General features: G+C 36.0%; 1 protein-coding gene across 8 annotated transcripts in view; it reads left to right on the top strand.

Moving 5' to 3' along the window:
* NOL4 (nucleolar protein 4) overlaps window positions 1-17,639 on the top strand; it is a 313,852-nt gene that overhangs the window by 138,788 nt on the left and 157,425 nt on the right. Inside the window, exon 1 of one of the 8 annotated variants that reach the window (XM_056138040.1) lies at window positions 6,617-6,746. The exons of the other annotated variants lie outside the window; for them this stretch is intronic. The gene's annotated coding sequence lies outside the window, so the exon portion shown is untranslated. Of the gene's footprint in view, window positions 1-6,616; window positions 6,747-17,639 lie in introns of those variants that run through there. 8 annotated transcript variants of the gene reach the window in all.

Genomic DNA, 17,639 nt, shown 5'->3' with positions numbered 1-17,639 from the left:
AAAAGATAACATTTACATATTTTGCTAATTTGAAATACGACAACATGTATAGTAGTGGGAGTTTTCAGGAAAGGAATAAACTTATTGAGGTACTGCTACTTCTTTTTTTCCCCCTTAGGTTAGGCTCATGTATTTGAAATTTAAGATTCATTAACTGAATAATAAATTTCTGTATTTACTTTTTTTTGGAGGGGGAGGTGGGTGAAGGATCTCCCACACAGATTTAAGGCATCCGTGGTCACTCACAGTGACACGCCATTATTGGCTTTGGAGGATTCAGTGTTCAATTCAGGATGCTCCTGAGGCCCTGCATGGTGCTCACGGGAGATGGTGAGCCAGGAGACAGTATGGACTGAAATTGACTCGGATCTTATGCAGATAAGACATGCACTCCAACCCTTTGAACTAGATCTAAGTCAACAAATTTTAAAAAACAGAAAACATATCAACTTCTCTTTTTTTCTGGACTCTAAATCTTAAGTCATGTATATGCATAACTGAATTGTCAGTTCTTTATTTTGTAGTACATTTTGATCACTGTATCACTGTATCACTGTCATCCCGTTGTTCTTCAATTTACTTGAGCAGGTGCCAGTAGCGTCTCTATTTCTCCCAACCTGAGATTTTAGCAGCCTCTCCTTACTCATGTTTCCAATGATTGGAGGCTCTTTCAGGGTCAGGGGAATGACACCTATTATCGTTACTGTTTTTGGCATATCGCATATGCCACAGAGAGCTTACCAGGCTCTGCCTGTGCGGGCAGGATACTCTTGGTAGCTTGCTGGGCTCTCCAAGAGATGTCACTGTCACTGTCACTGTCCGCCCATTGTTCATCGATTTGCTCGAGCGGGCCCAGTAACATCTCCATTGGAGACTTTTGTTGTTACTGTGTTTGGCATATCATGTACATCACGGGTAGCTCGCCAGGCTCTGCTGTGCGGGCGAGATACTCTCGGTAGCTTGCCGGGCTCTCCCAGAGGAGCGGAGGAATCGAACTCGGGTCGGCCATGTTGGCTGCGTGCAAGGCAAACATCCTACCACTGTGCTATTGCTCCAACTGCCCAATTAAAAGATTATTATTTATTTTATTATTTATAAATTATATACTGTTCATTTATATCTGTGAAAATAATAACATGTGCATAAATTTGGAAAACTGGCTCCCAGACCTTTTTGAGGAAGTCATAGATACAAAATTCCACCATGAAGTTTCAGCTTCCTATAACTTTACAGTGCTCTTCTTTGATAATTCCTTTAATGTTTAGCTGTAAAATCTTTCTTGTATTTTCTAAAATATTTGTATACTCTTGATCTTGTAATGTATTTTGCCTTATAATTTATTAAAATTATAATTGTAATTGCCTTATAATTTATTTAAAAAAATTCCGGGTATTCAATATGAAAAGTGATAGAGAATCTTAGGAATGGAATCTGGCTCAGAGAGTTTCCTTTATTCTCTGGCAGGTATATTAGGAGACAAAAGACTCAGAACAAGTACTGAAGTGACTTGATACTGAGTTTTGGTTCCTATAGTAAGTTTCCATCTGTCTTTCCAATGATTCAGGGGTTTGACCTTCCAGGGGTCCTAATGGATAACCTAGACTGTTAACAAAATTCCTTTTCTCTAAAGGTCTTTGACATTTTATCTCTGAACTAGGACTACGGCAAACACTCCTATACTTTTTTTCTACCCTCCTAAAAGTTTTCTGCTTGTTTTAGCCTTTTTCTCTTTGGGAATCTTCAATGAAAGTTTCATAAAAGGGTACAAGATGGTTTCACTTCTACCTATTTCCTTTCTCTGAAATGCTAGTGACTGTCTTTTACAGAATATGGTCAACTCCCCCAGCACCACACTATAGTACTGGTATTTCCAAAACTTTTGCTCTTTTCTCTATCAGCAGTTTATGCTGACATTCTCAGATTCTCTTTGTACATGAAAATAAGCACTTGCACTTGGAGCAAAAGGTGCTTAGAGAATCTTGACTTATAGTTCTCTAATTTCCTTTTTGAAGAGATTTTGGGCTCTAGGTCCTGGCTCCCTGTTTGCTGCCAAATACCTTTAAACAGATTACAAGCATACATTTTTTTAAAAGTTAACCTGTCAGGTTATCCTCAATGATAACATTGACCTGCTCCAATCTATTTTATTTTAGCTGTGTCTTTCTGCCCTTTGTAGATTTCAGAGAATTTTTCACTATGCCAGGACAAAGTTTTCTACTAAATCTTCTCAGAGTATTTCATGCAAAACTTTGTTAGAATAATGATTACTCTGAATGTTAAACTATGTACTTGTCTGTCTTTATTCTTAGTCCTTAAAATTAAAGAAGGGAGCTATTTTATATATTTTTTGTAACCCCAATTCATGCAAATGATTGCTGCTGAAAACAATTGTTTAATAAAATAATGTGAAAGTGGGTGTGGCATATAGCTATATTTCTGAACCAAACTTTAGGCATTAAATTTACAGTAAATGTTTCAACTATTGTAGAATCTTAACATTAGTTAATATATTTACCTTTTGATATATTATAGTATTTTACATTGTTTACTTTGTTTAATTATGCACTAAAATCATACACATAAGCATAATACTATTCTAATCGGCAAGGACTCCTATATACTCATCTTTTAATTTCCTACTTGGAATCTGCTACCCTCTCTTTGTTCAGAGATTTTCTAGAATTGAGATATCCATTTTCTTTTACAGTTTTTCATAGTCTGTGTGACTCTTTTGGGATGCTTATCAATTCGGAATGCATATGTATATATATTTAGTGTGTCTGTGTATATATATAATTTAATGAGAGAAGTACTATGATTTTCCTCATTTTTTAGAAGTTTTATTTATTGAATAACTGTGAGAACAGTCACAAAGTCTTTCAATTTAAGTCTCAGTTGGTCATACAGTGATCAAATACCCGTCCCTTCACCAGTGTACATTTTCCACCACCAAGAACCCCAGTATACCCCCCTCCCACCATCACCCCCAGCCACTTGTGAGGCAGATTTCCACTTTACTCTCCTTCTATGTTAATCACATTCAATATTACGACAAAAGACTCAACATTTTTTTGACTTTTTCCCAACATTCAGATCTGCCAAAAAAGACATCATTAGATAGTTTGTTTTCTATTCCTGATTCTGAAGAGCATATGATGTCGTGTGGCCACGCGATTTTGCATTTCTGATATTTTAGTAATAAGCCTAGAGGGATTACTGCCAAAATCCCCGGGTTCTGAGATAGGTTTGTGTGCCTCTGGTATCATGGTCGCTCAGGAGCTGGAGGAGGCGTTTGTGCGTGGCAATCCAGGATCTTGTCAGGGAGGGTAGCAGTGTCGGTTCCACCCACCATCACTCGAGGCCCAGCGTGCTGCCTCAATGCAGTCTCATAACTGGCTGTCCATTAGGCTCTAAAAGATGGAGGCCACCATGCCGCTGCCACAAGGGGGGTGGGGGGCGGAGGTACAAGCACCCTTCCCCTCCCAGGGCAGCATAGCACTGTAGTTTAATGCATAGTCCAGATGCATTTCGGTTAGCCATTATATTTTGCTCAAATTTTCCTACCACCATTAAAGTCTGCCTTCCAGGGACAGACACTAGATCATTTACTTTCCATTGTTCACTTTACATATCAGGAAAGGTCCGAGCGGTTTGGAAGAACAGTCCTTGTGCTCACCTGAGTCATGCTTGTAGAAGCTCATGGTCACTGGGAGTCCTTCTGGTGAAGGCGGGGAAACAGCACCAACCCCATCTGGGACCTCCTGGTGATTTTGGCTCAGTATGGGGCTGGAGAATTCTCCAGGAGTTGTGAAGTCCACCGGCCAGGTTTCTTCCTTACTGTGTGCTGCAAGATGGCGCTGGGGGCGGGATGAGAGTGTGACTTCCGGGATCAAAGGGCTGACTGGGAGCTGGGGTGGAACTGCCTAACCCAGCATCCCCATGTGTTTCAGAATAGTCCTGGTGCCTGCATACTGGAGCCATGGTTGTAGAAGCTCATGGTCACCGGGATTTCCTCATTTTTTAAATGAATAACAGGAAGACTGTAATGCAGTTGTCATAAGCATATATTTTTATGTATTTGGATAATGTTATGTAGAGAGTATATCTAAACCTATCCACTAAAACTTGTTACTTAGAGAAATGGCTCTTGACTTTTCCTTTGTTCCCTTACCATGAACTCCAATATTATAGCCTCTATCCTCAGAAATGCCTTGGAATTCATCTTCAAAACTTTTTTTTTTGAGGAAAAAACTCTCTCAACTACTTCCTCTCCTTCTGTTTTTTGTAACACATATATGTATGTAATGTACATATATATATATATATATATATACATACATATGTATATATAGGCTTTTGGGGTCAGACCTGGTGATGGTGAGGGGTTACTCCTGACTCCACACTCAGGAATTACTCCTGGTGGTGTTCAGGGGACCATGTGGGATGCCGGGGATCGAACTTGGGTTTGCTGCATGCCAGGCAAACACCCTACCTGCTACACTATTGCTTCAGCCCCAGACAAGTATATTTTAACAGATACACATGATTATATTGAAAAATAGCAACTCATAAAATTATTAATATGTTTTTGCTTTCTGATATTCATATAACCTTAATTGTTCTAATTTTCTTTCAAAATTAAAATCCAAGTTTTGAAACTATTACATTTATTTCATTAAAATCTTTAAAAAAATAAATAATATTGTTTCTTAGGGAGGAGTGGAGCTAAAAAACTGCAATATGATTGAGCTCCAGGTAGTCTTAAAGGAATAGCAGATGGTAAACATTAGCTATTAGTGTTGGAAATTATGTTTCTTCAACATTATGTTTTTAGCTATGAGATTCTTTAGAAATAAGTAATTCTGGTTGGCTGATTTTAAAAGCAAACCATATGTTGTTTACATGTTTTACATTTATCCAGTTTCCCTGAAGATGAGAGTGAAATTTTAAAAATCCTTTCTACTAATTAGATAATAATGAACATAATGAAAGCAGGTGCCATAACTTTTTGAATCATGAGACTGTGTATTTACAATAGCTCTGGGAATAGGATCATTGGGGAAAATTTTTCTGTAAGTATCTCTGAGATGAGAACATATGTCCTGAAGATATATAGTTAGGTACATATTAAATAAATGACTTAATTTTTCAATGATAGAAATCAGAACCACAAACCAAACTTAGTTAGAATGTACTCAATTCATTTTATAGAAATTATTCAGTATTTCACATTCATTATTTACAACACCGACATTTTAGTTAGTGTATTAATATTTCTGTGTACATATCAAGGTGATGAGAAAACCCAATGATATTTCTAAAAGGTCCTGATATCCGTCTAACCTATTTTTCTCTCTACTTCTGAGTGACTGTGTATCCAGATAGTCACGTTCTCCCTCTATTCTTAAAACAATAGATGTAGATGCTGCAGATTATTATTGCTATAGCCACAAAAGGGAGAAACTACATCTTACTGTGGGGGAAGGATTATGTGTAATAGTAGCTGCTTCTACATAAAGGATTGGGAAAAATAGAAAGGATACTACAGAAATAAAGGAGTGAGAAACATGGTTTAAATTACTCACTGGGGTAAAACTTTACCCCAGTTGATATATTAGACAGAACCTCTGCTTCTGAGTGAAAAACTTTTCCTAAGCTATGTCCTTCCCATTCCCAAACAGAGACTGATGTATTTGAATTCACAGAGGTGTTTCTAAAGAAATACAAAGAAATATTCAGAAAAGTCACAGCACTACTAAAATGCAGTATTGACTATTTAAAATATCTATTAACATAAGAGTAAATTATCCCCCCAATGTGTTTGATAATAATATAGAATACCCACTCATACAATATGACATGATGCAAAATCTGCTCTAGCTATTGTAGAAATGCTTAAATTTTACTGATTACTTTTCTAAATGATTAACACGTAGTGTGATTATTCTCGGGCTAATATATGTATGCAAAACATGGCTGCAGGGATTTGCTTTTGTTAGCTTATACCATCCCCCACCCTGAAACCTCAAGGCTCCTGACGCTGATGCTGGAGAGAAAATGGAAGTGTGTGTGTGTGTGTGTGTGTGTGTGTGTGTGTGTGTGTGTGTGCGTATCTATTGATCACTGTATAAAACTGATATAATGGTCTTTACATTCAAACAAAAGAGATAAATCTTCCCTTAAAATAATGCTGTTCTTACACACATCATTTTAGAAAAACTTAGGGTAAGCAGAATATCTTAAATTTTAGTTGGGTTAGTATTTTGCAACAGCTTTACAGAACATTTACAACTGGAAATGAAATATAACTGAGTATGGCATTTTTATTAAGTAATTCTGTAACCTTCCAGCCATGTTCTTAAACACTGATCTCCCCATAGCAAAATGCATAGATAATTGACAACTCAGTCCAGTCCATCTGTAAACTTGTTGGGGGATTAAATCCTAAAGGAGGGAGCCCATAGCCCTGGAGGAAAACTGAGTGCATGTTTCCCTGAGTCTTTGAAGGCTCATCTCGGTAGTCCCACTGCTAGAATGTGCTCTGTTGTCATAGCAACACCATCTCCTGCTTCATACAGGAAAGATTAGCTCTTACTGTGCAGAGGAGAGAATTTAGGGGAAGTCAGACTAATCCCTGGGTGCACTTGGAGAGAAAGGTTGGACCTCGCCTGAGGGATGCTGTCTCTGCAATGATAGAATTGGCCTGCCACAGATACTGGTATTTAAGTTGAAGAGCAGAATTCACAGTAAGTGTCAGTTCCTCAGAGTAGAATATTGATGAATGAGGTTTGTCTAAGTCTTGTTGAAGACTGTCCCATGCAGCAGTAGAATGACAGCAGGAGACTCTGATGTGATTGCCAGTGTTTTCCTAGTTTAAATGGTATTTAAAGGGTTGATAACATCAGAAGCTTGAGGAATAATTTGAGATACTCTTAATCTGCCCATCTAAAATCCTGAGAGCATGTCAAAATTAGATAAGCAACAAAATTGTATTACATGGTTTGACACTAGGTTTTTGTGCTTTTGTGTCGATATTTTCATAGAAGGGCGGAAAAACACACAAAAATCTATGTATTTAAACAGGTGTGTGTTTTGAACACCAAAAGTGATAACATTTTATTTTAGTATTGCCAGTAGTAATTTTCAATTATCTATGCATTTTTCAAAATCTTTTCAGAAGCATATAAGTGGTATAATTATTTTAAGCTAGATACTATATGATCCAAAGGTATACTTTGAGGGAGATTAATTTATTTAAGTCTTCTGTGTGTGGTTCTGCTTCTTCAACTTGTCAGTATAAAGTATGTGTAATGTGTAAATATTTCAGTATTTTCTGTTGCTCCAGTAGATTTTACTCTAGAGGACTGTCTATATAGGCTTAAATATATCCTCTCCTTGGTTTGTATTTGCATAATTCTTTCTATAATATTAATGGCTGAATATATTTTAACTCAAGAGCTGGGAAACCTTGTTATGGATTTGAAATGTTTAATAGTAATATCTATTGTGAAGATGTAAAAAACTTAATTACTTCAAAATATACTTTAATCTGCATTTCAAGATAAAAATAATTCTTCATGAGTATATAGATTTTTCCCTACCACCTTAACTATATGTAAACTGTGGTTTTGACTGCCATTGTGTATTACCAGGAAACGATATGTATAAATTTAAAGTATCCATGCTGAAAATTGCATCATGCTGCATTTATCATTCTTTTAACACTTTGATTATGGCTGTATCTGGTATGTAAAAACTGGGTTTTGTTTTCCATGTACAAAATCGTAGGCTACTAGTGTACTGTCACACTATAGTAACATTACTGTGGTGCTAAATATAGTCATTATGATAAAAAATACTTAATTGACATTTGAAGAGTACTATTTTAATTTATCACAATGAAAGAGATTTGGATGCTGCTGTTAAAGCAAAGCACAGGTCATGCATCCTTCGATCAAAGAAACAATTGTATTAAAAGACTTCATGAAATTATTTTCCTTGCATGTCAGAAAATACACACCATAAGGCATACATGCATTCAAGTTGTAACTATGCAGTAGCTTGATGCTCTTAAGAAAATGGAGACAAAGCTGAAAGTCATGGCACTCCTTTCAGCAAATAATCACAAATTATTCCTAGAACACTTTTCAGTGATTTCCCACAGTGGTTCTTGTTGGGTCAGTTCTTCAGTAGGACCTTTAAAAATCTGAGAGAGTGAAACAAATAGGATCTTTGTCTCTGATATTCCCCTCCCTGAAGGAGAAAAACTATAGTAACTTATTTCTGTTCATGTCCAGACATGAGAAAGCATGAGAAAATAGAGAAATTTGGGGTTCACTATGTTCAGTTTGCCTATGAGGTAATAAAATAACTGGGAAAGAATGGGGGCTAAGGAAAAATATGTCTTACTGGTAAAACAAAAACATACAAATAGGTAATTCAATAATAATTGAAACATCATTGCCAGTAATTTAGCCCATTCACTATTTTGTTTTTGTTTTGGGACAACCCTGGCTGTGCTTAGGAATCATTCGTGGAAATACAGGGGGACTATATTTAGTGGCAGGGATAGAATCTGGGTTGACAGTTTACAAGTGCCTTACCTGCTGTAGTGTCTCTCTGGACTCATTCACAAATATTAACCACTGTTATCCCAAAGATGTTTCTAAGAAGGTTTTAAAAAATATTTCTATACAACATATTTTTCTATGCCCTGTATTCTGTACTTATTCCTTTTGAAATTATGGTAGTGATAAGCTGAAAATTGGTGGGGGGTTGTTACCTACTTAAAGCAAGTTCTTCTGTTTTTGTTTTTCTTTTGGCCTCTTTCTACTCTGCCAAGATCTTACTTAGTGAGAAACAGGTCTTCTTCAAAAGGTATTGCTTCAGGTATCTTTAACAAAATATTATTCCATTCTTAACCTGGTCTCAACTATTTGGAATGACTTGGAAAATCCAGAAATCAATCCAAAACTGAGAGTCATCAATTTATCAAGGTTTTCAAAAATCTCTATAGTTGCTATATGGTATGTAAATGGCCTTAGATTTTGCATGAGAAACATGTTACAAAAGAGGAAGAGAGAACAATGACACAGAAGAATCACATTAACTTCTGCTTACACTCAACAAACTCACAAGAGAAAATTAATATATGGTTGCATAGAATTAGTTTCTATGTAAGCTGAGGATAGCTTCAATATACCCAGTATGGCTATATTACTGACACAAGTTATGTCACTGTCACTGTCACTGTCCTCCCTCTGTTCATTCATTTGCTTGAACGGGCCCAGTAATGTCTCCATTCTGAGACTTGTTGTTACTGTGTTTGGCATATCGAATACATCGCAACTAGCTATGTAAATATTATTTAGTAAAAACATAATATGGTTATATGAATAAGATTTGCATTTGACTCTAAAATTTAAATAATGTACAATTTGGCTATATATTTTTTAGTTTTATTTTTGTATTATTACTTTTTTCTTTTTTTAAATTTTTAAAATTTTTTTATTTTTATTATTGAAACACCATGAGGTACAGTTGTAGATTTACAAATTTTTGTGCTTGGGTTTCAGTTATACAATGATCGAGTACCCATCCCTCCACCAGTGCCCATTCTCCACCACCACTAATCCCAATATCCTTCTCACCCCAATTTGGCTATATCTAAGATTCAATTATATGATACCTTATTGGTTTGAAAAAAAGCTACTTTAAAAAACTTTATTATAGGAATGCTACCTCTTTTCTATACATTGTGATTTATAATGGTGTTAGAATTCTTTTATATTCTCTACATTTGATGATATGTAAGATGCAAATTTATATTTTCTCAGTGCTGTATGTTAGCACATTTGTATCATGATATATGGGAAATTTTGTGCTGAAACACTTGAAATTAGGTAATGGAAAAACTGGACTGTCAGTCTGGGCCATTTTGATGGTACATACTTTTGAGGGTTAATTGAAACCAATGGGGATTTATAAATAGGAGTAAGAAATAGAGTGAAGCCCTGATAAGGTGTATTCAGTAAACATGGACTAGAGTAAAAGTCATTAGATCTGAGAGATAGTTCAGAGATTAAAGTATTCTTAAGTATTCTTAGTATACAGTTGCCCTGGCACTGCTTATGGTTCCCTGAACACTGTTGGGAGTGATACTAGAGAACAGAATCATGACTAAGTCCTAAACATCGCTGGGTATGGCCTCCTCCCACACAACTATACCCCTAGCCCCAAATCACAGTCTAAACTAGCAGAGAAGCACTGAGAATTAAAAATGAGAAGAGATCATAAACATGTACTCTATGAAATTTCATATTAATTTATTCAACCAAGGTTTTAATTTGGCATTCATCAAAAGGCAGGTGACAATACAGATGAAAAGAATTCCAGAATAAAATGCTAATATTTAGGCTTCCATATAAACAGTTTCTGATGGAACTGACTGTTAGACTGAATCATGATACCTTGAAACAAGTGTAATTACCTGTAAAGGATGTATTTAGCCCCTCTTGTTCCTAAGACTTTGAATCATTTAACCCACTCAACTTCTGACAGGCCTGAGTTCTGAATCTCTTTCTCAGATTGCAAAACACATACTATTAGCAACAGTTATTCTGCCTATTGCATTAGTGTGAAAAGTGCCGCAGTGAAGGTTAATACAAGACATTGTGATGGATATAAAGCATTCTAGGAAGGCTTAAGCAGCTACATATTTTTCTTATCCAATAATGTCTTTTGTATAATACTATATAATCTTTTTTTGTATAATCATGCAATTGTTTTGGAAATTAAAGTTGATTACTAATATGAAGTCTACATTATTGTAGTCTATATAAATTATCAAAGTCACTTAGTACTTAATTTAAATCTCAATTTCTGTTCAAATTTCTCTGTTTTGAGAAGCAAGATAGTGTTTATTGAATTAAAAGAAACTTACAAGAAAGATGCAGAAAGCAAAGGAAGAAGAGAGGAAATCCATGCGCAAGTGAGAACATGAGCTTCTCCAGAGTGGAAAAAGCTAGAAAATAGAAATTAGAGACAAGCAAGTATATATGGGTTCAAGGGAGAACATGGGTTTGAAGAGCAAGCTTTTTATCCCTCCAAATTTCTCTTTCTTTGAAAAAAATATTTAAAATACCTTTCTTTTGTTTTCCTACTATGCAGTTACCTGTGAATGTACATGTTGTTTCTCCTTCAGTTAATTAACTATTTAGGAGGTGACCAATTAAAACTCTGTTGGCAATTTTTCCAAGCTTTGATCTTCCATGTAAATCCAGTAGTGCTCATAACAATTGTAATTGAAAGTCATAAAAGTAGTATTCTTAACTTTAAAGCAATGCCAGCACAATTTTTAACTTACAATAAGAAGATATCTTCATGGGAGTGATTTCCTCAGAGTATATATATCATTACCAGTGGGGGAACTGGCCTCTTTCATTAACCTTTATTCCTAGGTGCCATTCACTGTGTTATAGAAAAGAATGTATACACGTATACCCCAAGACTAGATGGGGAAAAATTATAATCAGGTGCTCAGAGGAGTTAATATATGACTCAAAATATTAAAGTGTTAATGGATATTACAATATTGTGACCTGCAGAAAAGATTTTCACCTTTCAATCCTGAATGCCTATCAATATATTATTTTATCTTGTGGCCTGATTTTATATTTTTAAACTGCACAAAAAATTTAATGTGTCAGAGAAGTCTCTGAAGGCTATTTCTTTAACAACAGAATCTAATTTCCTGTACTTTATAGTAAAAATTACTAGTTTTTATAGGATCATAACATTTATATTTATATAACAAGTATTAATACCAGCACTCTACATTACAATATGCTGATAAAATGATTCTGTAATAAATCTAAGGTAGATATTAAAAGAAAATAAGAAATTAGCTTTGAAACTCTACCTTTCAAGTTTGTATCTTGGTCACCTTATTATCACCTTTATTGGCCAAAGTGGAAAAACATGGAAGAAGTAAATCAACATACAGTGTATTTTCCAAATGCTTGGAAAAAGTTTAGAAATTTAGAAAATCCCAGATGTCAGGACATTCTAAAGATGGTATATACTCTCTTTAAAGATTGTTGTAAGTGAATAGGAATATTAAGGGTGCTAACCAAGTCTTTCTCCTTTTTCTATTTCCACTTTCACTAATAAGGTCTTGAGGGATATCTATTCCCCTTGTCAGGAAGCAGACATATGCTTCTCTTAACACAAGCCAGATACAAGATATGAGGAACTATGCCTTTTATTTTGTTCTTCTTCTCATCACTATTCTCCCACTGGGGATTAGGAAAAAGAGAATGGCCCAAGAACACCATTTTTATACTGCTAGTTTTTGTTACAAACACTCTTACCATTGTTCCCAAATTCTTCTTTTGTCTTTTCTTTGGGGTTTAGTGTTTCATCGTGTAAAAATAGCACTATTTCTTCTTCATGGCCCAGGTTATAATGAAATTTGTACCAAAGTTTTCTTTCTTTATTCACAACAACCAAATCAGTAGCTCAGTTGGCCTAGGACTCACACTCAGTGAAAAGAAATAGAAATGGGGACTAGTGTGTTGTTATTAGTAGCTCTTTGTAGGTATTTGAATTTGAATGAAATTATAATTAGAAACAAATTCTATGTTGTTAGACCTGTGGTAGAAAAATCAACTCATTACCTCACAATATATACTTTTCCCCATTCCAGATTATTTTCAGTTATGAGGTAATTATCAGCAGTAGAGTGTGTGTTCACAAAATGTGTGGGTGCTCACCTCGTGCCTTCAGTGGTCAGACTGCTTTCTCACCCTGATCTACCACCACCACACATGAAGGAGGGAACAGGATTGCTAAGGTGGTTGATGATCAGTCACCTTTTATTCCAATCTCCAGTATACCAGGCTCACACTCCTCTAATCCTAGTCTCACACTATTCAGTTTCTCTCTGCCCATCCATTTTCACTCTGTCCCATTTCTGTCTTCCTCTGCCTGCATTCCCATCTTCCAGAGTTAGTTTAGACCCACCTCCAAGCTTGGAGGGGTAGCAATTACACAGAGGTGAGATAGTAAAATCAACATATGAAAACCCTTCCTCTGAGAAAGCTTCTTCTAAGACAAAGATCTCATCCTCCTAGGAGATCTGTTCAAGAGCAGAATTTCATCAAATGGCATATGTATTTCTTCTTTCCTTAGTCATACCCATCTAAACGATCATCTTAAATTTACTTTTTAATACTCTTTCTGGGCTGGAGCAATAGCACAGCGGTAGGGAGTTTGCCTTACATGCAGCCAGCCCACCCCAGCCGGGTTCGATTCCACCGCCCCTCTGGGAGCCCAGCAAGCTACCAAGAGTATCTCGCCTGCACGCCAAAGCCTGGCAAGCTACCAGTGACGTATTCAGTATGCCAAACACTTTAACAACAAGTCTCAAAATGGGACATTACTGGTGCCTGCTCGAGCAAATGGATGAACAACGGGAAGACAGTGACAGTAAATACTCTTTCTAGTTATTTTGTATGGATTCAGTAAGATATATATTAAGCTTACGGATGGCTCTCCTGGGGACATCTCTACAAATCCCAGACTACAATCCTCAGGTCTTATTAGTCTTTCGTAACCCCAGCAAGATCCTTGTCCAGCCACTTCTCTTTGGGTTATGATGGAATTTGTCCATGACTGTCCTCTTATTACAAGTTTTATGTCCCTTTTTGATGCCAGGGTAGTTTACAGCTTGCCCAGGGTCCATCCAAGTCCCTTCATCGGGACACACCTTTAGAAATGCTAGAAACTATAGGCAACTGAGACTTAAGCAAGTAAATATGACAAATTCCCAGAAGTAAATATTATTTAGAGTCAATTAACTCTCAAGTAAGAAGAGCATAGCATTAACTATTTTCCTATGTCAATACAAAAAAGACTTTAAATAAACTGCACAGAACATAAAGGAAAGAGAAAAACAATATTTCACTTATAAATGCAAAATCCAGAAATCTCTAAGATCTCTAAGATCTGACTTTACAAGTCACAGGTTCTGATTATGGGGAATGAGTGATTAACAGCTAGGGAAAGCAGAGCACAAAGGAGAAGTTAATAAATTGGGAGTGCTTTGGGACCGTTGTGATGGGTGCTACACAGTAAACCAAGCTTCTAGCAGCAGAAGGGAAAAGACTGACCAATGTTATGGAACAGTAGAGTATGTGATCCTTGCCAACTTAGTATGCTCTAGGTATCTACCTGCCTCTAACCTTTTAGAGGTCAAATAAACTTCTGACTCATTTCACAGTAACTGGGCAGAAAATCAGCAGAGTTGGTAAAATGCAAAACTTCTTTGACCAAGCTCATATGAATACTTTTGGAAGACGATTGCATAAATTTTTGCCTCTATCTCTGTCCTTGGTGCATGTCTGACATGGCTCCTTTTGTTTATGCACCATATACCTAATTTATAAATGCAAGAAGTTTTCACCAAATAATATAGCATGCTCATTTTTTATTGTCCTATAGCACTTGGATAGAAATACATGGGAAAACTTGAATTACATAAATTCCACTAGGAATTTCAGCCTCATATCACTCAACTGTAATTTTTTCATTTATCCTGCAAGAGGGTTTTGAACAAGTCTTGAATTGTTTCTGAGTTCAATAGTAAAGTATCTAGTAAACAAAAATATTCAAAAATAGTAAACATTTGTTTTAAAATACATGCTAAGAACAAAAGGATTAGTATTAGCATCATTATCCAAATATCACTATCAACTGATTGTAGCTTTTTCGAGGTATATTCAATATTCATAAAAAATTTTTTAAACTATAGAGACTTGTAAAAAAAAAAAGAAGTCCCTATATAATCTACTCTCAATTCTCTGTACTACCTTAATGAATTATTTCTATAGATTGTTTAGTATTTTGCTTTCTAGATATAGAAAATGCAGTGCATAAGTGATTAATAATAGATAATTTTGAATGATCTTAAAAATTGTCAGCATGATTTTGAAAATAGATGTTTTCCATTTTTCTCATTATTTTAAATCACTTCTTGGAAAGAACATTTTGCCAGTGAATGGCTGAAATTGTCATTGCTTTTATATTATTTTTATGCTAGCTGTTTTGTACTAGTTGTTACGACAAAACACCTAACAATGTACAGACTAAAGAAAAAAATGAAACGGGATTGACCACCCACTTTTCTTTTTGCAGCACTGATTAATTATGGCGGAGTGTCTGCTAGAATGACAATTAAATACACATCTGAGCAGCGACAGAAATGGAGGCTAAGCCAAATTAAAAACTAGCTCTTAAAATTTGGGTCTGCAAAGGCTGCAGAGCCAAAATGTGTAAATTACAGATTCACTGGAGTCTGCTAGCCAAAAGTGAAAATGAAAGTGCTTACAACTTGCTAATTAATGCTGTGTCTCCAATTTGAAAGCAGAAAGGAGTCATTTAGGCTCACAGAAAAAAAGCAGTGGCCCAGGAGCAAGAAGACTCGTTTTTCTATTCTGCTTCAGAGATGAGATGATCAATGAGACTCTCCTTTATCTTCAATGTACCATTTAATGCGGAGGTCATAGTCAAACGGTTATCTTAACATAATTGTGGTGGTGTCAAAGAAATGGGAAAATGTATTCCCAACAGATCAAGTTCTATGTCAGAAACCATACTATAATTGTAATATAGTGTTTATGTTCTACTGTCTGTCTATATAGCTTATGAGTTTTACACATTTTGTTTATTTTATTTTGGGGGCCACACCTGGTGCTACTGAGTGCTTACTCCTGGATCTGTGTTTTTCAATAAAATATGTAAATACGTAAAATGGAGCTGAGAGACATTGCATGGGTTACAGCACTTATTTTACATGCAGCACTATATTGACATAAAAGTCTGATCTGAATCCTGTACTTATCTGATCAGGGATTAGTGGGGACTCACATGGGTTCACTACTTGAGTCTTTTAATAGTCCAATCTGGTAGAAACTCTTTGATAAGTACAAAAATGGGTGCAGAGTTAATACAAACTTTAAGATCCTTGTTTTACATGCAGCCAACCCTGGTTCAGTTATCAGCACCACATAATGATCTCTGAATCACCACCAGAAAGGATACCATTTCTCTTGGATTGGACTGTTCAAGAGGCAATTATTTTTAGTGATCACTGGTCTCTGATCAGGTAAGATCAGGATTTATTACAAAAATGCCACTGAAGTTGAATCCAGATAAATGGCTGTATTTTATATGTTGTGTTTAAAATTTTATAAGCATTCAAGTATATATCTTTTTCTATATGACAGATTGGAAAAAGACGCCATTCCTCTTGCAGATATTTTAAGAAACATTGCTCTTAGGGATGGAAGAATGCTAGATACTAATCTCCAGAGTTTAAGGTCCTGGATTAGGTCCAGTTATTAATTGTTAACTATTTCTATGTGACTAAAGTTTTCAAACAGAAAGCAGTGCTCCACCTCAATGCTTACCTTTTCTGCTTTTGTTCACCTGTCTTTTCATTCGCTCCTGCCTTCCTCTCCCTGCTTCCTCCTTGCCATACCTACCAACTGAGCTTTTATTCCCACCTCTGCCATCTCTCCTTAATCTTTCATTTAATCACCTAGTCTGATGTACAATCCGAAAACCTTTTTTTATGGTTATACTATAGCAAATGATTTTCAAATGTGGTTAACCCGTAGGGTGTTTCCCTGGCACACAGCCAACCCAGGTTCGATTCCTCCATCCCTCTCAGAGAGCCTGGCAAACTTCCGAGAGTATTCTGCCCACATGGCAGAGCCTGGCAAGCTCCCCGTGGTGTATTCAAATGCCAAAAACAGTAACAACAAGTCTCACAATGGAGACATTACTGGTGCCCACTTGAGCCAATCGATGATCAATGGGAGGACAGTGCTATAGTTAACCAAGACAGAAGTCTTTCAATGCTTTTACTTTTTAGAAAAGGTCCGTAGAAGTGTTTTCCTAGATAAACTACTTTATTCAAGGTAATAAATCAAAGTATACACTACCATGGCTGCTGGGAAAATATGATATACACAATTTGGAAAAACCTTCATATAATCTGAACATTCTGAAACATAAAAGTTTAACTTTAGAAAATAGAATCAGTGTGGCATAGAATCATATTAACCCATTAGTAGGCATTTGCAGAATAGCTACTGCATAAAAATTATAATGCTAATTTCAGGATATATGGTAATGAAACAAAACCACTGACCCAATGATTCAGTAGCTTTCAAATCATCATCAGAAGAAAAGAGGATATCTGTGGAATGCATTTTTCTCTTTTTGGTACCCCATGTACTGTTCACTGTAATCCCTTTGTCACTTTATGTTCTTTTATTTCTGAGATATCTCAGGATATTTCTTCCTAATTGAAATATTCCGGGCCCCAGCACCCTTCACCCAATACTCATTCTCTTACCTACTTGAGAGATCTTTGATTAAGAGCTTTAGCTCAGCTTTGTAATTGCCTACTCCCCCTCCTTCTTTTCCTTCTCAGTTTACTTTCTTTGTACTCTGATAATTTCCTAATCTGTTTCTAGAGCCTGCCTTGGGAGACAATATAACAAAGTGCTAGATTTGACACCTGCCATTAAGTGCCAAGAAATTCATGAAATGTGTAACCTCTGTGAAATCAC

This window comes from Sorex fumeus, unplaced genomic scaffold (genome assembly GCF_029834395.1).
Source record: "Sorex fumeus unplaced genomic scaffold, SorFum_2.1 ptg000128l, whole genome shotgun sequence".
NCBI classification, from domain to species: domain Eukaryota; kingdom Metazoa; phylum Chordata; class Mammalia; order Eulipotyphla; family Soricidae; genus Sorex; species Sorex fumeus.
The sequence above is the reverse complement of the archived record's forward strand: the minus strand, read 5'-3'. Positions and strand labels throughout refer to the sequence as shown.